Raw genomic sequence first — 6,000 nt, 5'->3', positions numbered from 1 at the left:
TCGGACAGCAAAACCGCTCCTGTGTACGCGACATAACTCTTCTGTGAAGGCTGTCCACAAGGTTTAGGAGTCTGTCTTTGGGAATGTTTGACCATTCTTCCAGAAGCACATTTGTGAGGTCAGGCACTGATGTGGACAAGAAGGCCCGACTCACAGTCTCCACTGTAATTCATCCCAAAGGTGTTCTATTGGGTATAGGTCAAGTTCCTACGCCCCAAACTCGCTCATCCATGTCTTTATGGACCTTAACATTCCCATAGACACACTCTTAAACCTTGTGGACAGACTTCCCAGAAGAGTTGAAGCTGTTATAGCTGCAAAGGGTGGGCCAACTCAATATTGAACTGTAAGGACTAAGATGCCATTTAAGTTCATGTGCATGTAAAGGCAGGCAGGCCCAATACTTTTGACAATATAATGTATTTTTAAAAATCCAGTTTACCTTTTTACTGGCTTGTCACTTAGGTAAAAAACCTACCCAGCTTAATGTTAAGATAGGGGTGAGGGCTGGGAGGCTGTAGAAGGGGGTTCGGGAGTTACCATTACCTTAGTTAACCCTGTCTGTACTGTGCTGGCAGATCTTATCAGTTGTAAACTACATGTGCACACAGTCTATTCTAAAAAAAGGGTTAAAGCTTGACTTCAGGCACGAGAACTTTTTTTAAAATATGAGGGGCCTTCAAGTCAAACCGGGACTTTTAATTTTACAGGTATAAAGGGATGCTAGCATGGCGGTACTACACACAGTAGTAAGTAGCAAGTGTATCCTATTACACATAATCCCTATTGTGTACTTAAAAGTGGGGTATGCTTGTACTGATAGGCAGCGCACATGTCCATACCTCCCAACTTTATGAGATGGGATCGAGGGACACTTATTAGTAAAAGTACGTAGACATAGGACAAACACACCACTGCCACGCCCCCCCCCCCCCTTAAAGGAGAATTATACAAAAAAATTATACAAAAATTATTAGTTAAACCTACAAGTCCTCTTTTTTTTTTTTTTTTTTTACTACTACTATTCCTTTATACTGACTTTTGACATTTACAAGTGCAGGAATTTAGAATTTGGATGAAAGGTTTAGTATTGGGAAACACTTTTTGAAAGATAAATAGTGCATTTTATATACAACTATATAGATCAGACCAAAATGAGGGACAAATGAGAAGGAAAGAGGGACAGAGGGACTTTGTTCCAAATCAGGGACAGTCCCTCGAAATCAAGTACAGTTGGGAGCTATGCATGTCGCGGGCCAGTCCAGAGACCATTAATCAAGATGGCAGACAACAGTGTTAGTGCATGGATGGAACAGCATATGGTGATGACGTTTCTTGTAAAACGATGGCGTAAATCTCGCGGATATCTACAGAAGACTTCAAGCACAGTACAGTGATGAGAAGCTCAGCTGCATTAAGACATTTGAATGGTGTAAATGTTTCAAAGATGTCAGTGACGATCCTGGCCGTGGTGGTTCCCAGCCCACAGCAGTCATTCCTGTGAATATTCAGAGTGTGGAACGCATGATACTGGATAATCTATGCATAAACTGTTGTGAAATTGCACAAGAGACCAATCTTTTTGTGGGAACAGTGAACACAATCATTCACGAACATTTGCATTTTCGAAAAGTTAGCACACGCTGGGTACCAAGACTGCTTGGACCCCTAAAAGAGTTCCCCAAAGGTCATTTCAGCACTGATGATGAAGTGAAGCAGGCTGTCCTAGCATGGTTTAAGCGTACTGACTAATCTTTATATGCCAAAGCTTTCCAGGCATTAGTTCCTACTTCAAAGAAACTAGAGAGGTAAGAATTTTTTAAAAATAATTTTTAGGTATGCAGTGTGAATGGGAACACAAAAACAAATAGTGAAAGCGTCTTAAATTTGACATTAAAGGTGGAAATACACTTGATGTACACTTGCTGCATTTTGGACTGTTACAGTAAATATACGTTTGAAAGTATTTTATTAAATCTATTTAACAAAAAAAAAAAAATACCTGTTCATCCAGCCTGAAATCTGTTAATTTCCTGTACTCTGTGGGGTTGATTTACTAAAGACAAATAGACTGTGCACTTTGCAAAGTGCAGCTGCACTCTGCAGGAGCAATTGCTCCATAGCTTAGTAAATAAGCAGAAGCTCTGCTGAAGCTCTGCTGACTTCCAATCACATGCAAGCAAAAATGCTGTTTTTAAATTTTTTTCTTGCACGTGATTGGGTATTCTTTGCATAGTGAAGCTTTACCTCATTTACTAAGCTCTTGAGGTTGATTTACCAAAGGCAAATAGACTGTTCACTTTGCAAGGGAAATTTTGCATAAGATTTTCTCTAGAGTTTAGTGAGTGAGGTGAAGCTCAACTGACTTTGATCTACCAATAATGTTTCCTTGCATGTGATTGGGTATTCTTTGCAAAGGGAAACCTCATAACATTTGCCAAGCTCTGGGGCAAATTTCCTTGCCAATTGTAACTCCCCTTGCAAAGTAAACAGCCTACTATTAAATCAAATCAAAGAGTGCTAATAGCAGAATTACCAGATTAAAATGAAGGGGAGAAAAGGTGAAAAAATAAAACGAACGCAGCCACCACATCTAAGGACTATTTTAGAAAATACTATTACTTTTTGTTCTTTGGTTTATATATGCTTTAGGGGGAGATTTAGTAGTGTGTCCAAATCTACCTCTACTCTATAGTGGGAATCTGCATTTGGATAATTTTTTAGAGGCGACTGACAGGTGATGCGATGCCTCCACACTGCCTGTTTTAACCTTATTTTTTTCAACAAATGCAATGCAACCGCATGCATTGAACACGATTGCGGAGCATTTGCGGTGGTTCCCGGTTCACTTTAACATTGCAAAATTGCAGCAAGCTGGGCGTTTTTCGCAGCGGGGGCGACTACAGCATATAAACACTCCCACTGCCTTTTGCAGCTTAAGGGAGAGCAGTTGGCCAATGCAGCTCTACTATGCATTTTTACCACCCCTGCATGAGGCCTAAGGCACAAGTTGCAGGTATATTGTATTAATACTGTTATTATTGTTGGTAAGTCATATCATTGTTTCAATTCAGATACTTATTTGTTAGTTGAGCCAGGATTAGAATGACAGCTTGTACTTTCACAAACAAGACAGCAACAACAGCTCCCACTGATTGAAACAAATATGCAGATAAGGACTTCTGAAATTACTTTCCTGATCTGCATGCTATTTCTGGTTCTAAGACTCAGAACATTCTCAGAACAGCCGGGCAACTTGCATTTTCAGAAGAAGGTCAGGGGTCACTGTGTTTCTTTAATGACTTCATAGAATGCACAAGTGCCTCTTATATAAGGATGCATAGAATGAGGATTACAATATAAAGTGAAACACGTTGCTTCTAGAAACGTTGCTTTTAAAACTTTACAGAACTGAATAACGATGCGTTCTGCCTTTCAGTTTTCAAGTATTGGCATAACTCCTTATACAATATTAATAAATGACACCCTATATATTTGTGAGCAGAACTCCAACCCAGTGCCGCCTGGTGTTTTTTTTTTTTTTTGGGGGGTGGGGGGGGGGGGGCGGCAAACAATGCACCCACAGCCAACAGCCACCCTCTGTTGGTCAGACGGACACTTACCATATCTATGGAGCGGCCAGTGCTTCCCTCCGGGCGACGGACGGCAGCTTCCCTTGCATCTGTGCTCTTTCTCCTCCCTCCTTCACAGCCAATAGGATCGCTTCTCCTTTTGGCCAATCAGGAAATGGGTCTCAGGACCCGCTTCCTGATTGGCCGGGAGGAGAATCAGTGTGACAATAGTGAATATTCATTTGCTATTGTCACACAACTGGGTGGGCTTGGGGCACGGCCCACCCATTTTTGGAGCCTATCTAATACTCGCTTCAAAAAGAAACCCCATTGAAATACATGTGCCCAGCGCCCCACATGTAGATTAAGGGGCCAGAGGCATGGATAGGGGGGCGGCGCCCCTGCGCCCCTGAAGAACAGGCTGCCGCTGCTCCAACAAAAATAATATAAAAATGAATAGCCCATTAAAAGATAAGAAAACAAAACCAGCTTGTTCAGATGGCCCGTATCATTCGTCCAACCTTCTGGACCCACACTATCCTGGATGGATAGTGAAAGGAGAAGCAGCACTGAGCTCATCTCTCCATCACTCTGCTTTCTGCTCCTGTCAGCATACTTCTTGTCAGCACATAAAATGATTGACTCCTAGTGTTGCTTCTTCCTCTCACATTCTGATCTCTGCTGTACATGGACTGCAACAGGCAGATTCAAAGTCAATTCCATGATCCTTGATGGTTGTGTGTAGCTCATCTGTGGCAGAGAGCTGATCCTATTACATCAGTGCCAGCTTTTTTTTTTTTTTTTTTTGATAACCGCCCAATGTTAAGCTCTGGATCCCCGCTGGGTTTCACTGTGCTGCTTCTTTTGGAGTTGTGCTATCTCACTTGTACTTGATCCTTTGCTTTTATGATGTAACATTTGGAACAGACTATGGATGGACTTTCTGAGGCCACCATGTAGACTTTCTTCATCACTGACACCTTCCTGTACTCTATCTTTGCTTTGCAATTTCAGGTACTTACACGGCTTTCTCTAAAAATAAATAAATAAATGAATACATTTAACCTCCCTGGCGGTATGATTATTTCGGATTTTAGGTGCTGAAAGCGGTACAATTATTTTGCATGGAAATTTGGCCTAGTATATATCCCGGGTATGATAAAGTTTGAAACACAAAAACATAAATTATAATATAATAAATAAAAATAAATAATTAAAAAAAATTAAAAAAAAATAGTAATAAAATAAATTTCCCCACAATTCACTATCGCTCAATTCTGCAAGTGTTCTAATTTACTATCGCTGTTTTCTAGCTGGTCTAAAGCCACTTTTGACGTAAAGGGACACTTTTTGGTTGCTATGGACAATCTCCAGTTTCCAGGCAGAAAGAACAGTGTATATCATGTAAAACTGCATGCAGGGCATGGGCCAGAGCACTGGGGACAAAAGGGATGTGAAATCATTTCATACAGTACTGTAATCTGTAAGATTACAGTACTGTATGTGTTATGATTTTGACATTTTTTTGAATTTGCCGCCAGGCTCCGCCCCCCTGCGTCGCGACGCTCGCAGGGAACGGAGCCTGGCACAGAGAGGCTTCGGAGGAGGACGGAGTCCTCGGACACTGCGGGGGACATCGCAGGATCCCGGGGACAAGGTAAGTAACGCCGCCCCAGGATCCTGCAATGCGATCCCGAGTGTGGCTCGGGGTTACCGCTAATGGTACTGAATTTCAACCCCGAGCCACACTCGGGAAAACCGCCAGGGAGGCTACCCCTATCCCGCCCAGCCCCAGTGGCCCTTTTAAATGGGTGTTTACACCAAGGGGGTTGGAAGGCCTGCCTGATCTTGTGACCTCTTGCCAGTCCTGCCTGTTCCTGATCATTACTAGAGACTGGGTGCTGTCTATGATGGCGCAGTCACTGTGCTGGAATCTCACAAGGAGCACACTCTCAGCACAAACACCTCAGCCATCCATGAAGCCATATGTGTGATGTATGGTCATTAAAACCCACCCTTTTTGCCATCACACATTTGTGTTATGTAAGAGGCACAAGATGAATGTTTATGTGAACCCTTGTAGAACAACACATACAGTTTAAAATAGAAATGAAAGGCAAAACTTTGTGTATACATTTAAAAAAAACATTATAAATACCCTATCCCCCCTTTTTATAAGTAATCATGTACCCTCTGTTCTCAGCTGCATAAGCTAGAGGAGAAATGGCAGCACACTGGTCTTCCCAGTGAATGGCTGTGCAGGGGGAAGACCATTCAGTATCAGTCTGATCATTGGAGAAGAGTAGGCTGAGTTCCAGCACAGCCAGAAAACTGTCCACGCTGTCCTGCTTAGTGTGGTCAGTTTTTAATAGGAAAGCAGGGGGACTTGCATGAACACCAGGGATTTCACACAAAGGAAGCAATACAA

At 42.2% G+C, this 6,000-nt stretch overlaps 1 protein-coding gene across 1 annotated transcript in view; it reads left to right on the top strand.

The window, feature by feature from the left end:
* Positions 1-996: 996 nt before the first annotated feature.
* The window catches only part of LOC141103501 (occludin-like), a 143,227-nt gene continuing 138,223 nt past the window's right edge, over positions 997-6,000 (top strand). The window contains exon 1 of the mRNA XM_073593168.1: positions 997-1,808. The gene's annotated coding sequence lies outside the window, so the exon portion shown is untranslated. The remainder of the gene's footprint in view (positions 1,809-6,000) is intronic.

Source organism: Aquarana catesbeiana, linkage group LG01, assembly GCF_042186555.1.
Source record: "Aquarana catesbeiana isolate 2022-GZ linkage group LG01, ASM4218655v1, whole genome shotgun sequence".
Lineage (NCBI taxonomy): Eukaryota > Metazoa > Chordata > Amphibia > Anura > Ranidae > Aquarana > Aquarana catesbeiana.
The sequence above is the reverse complement of the archived record's forward strand: the minus strand, read 5'-3'. Positions and strand labels throughout refer to the sequence as shown.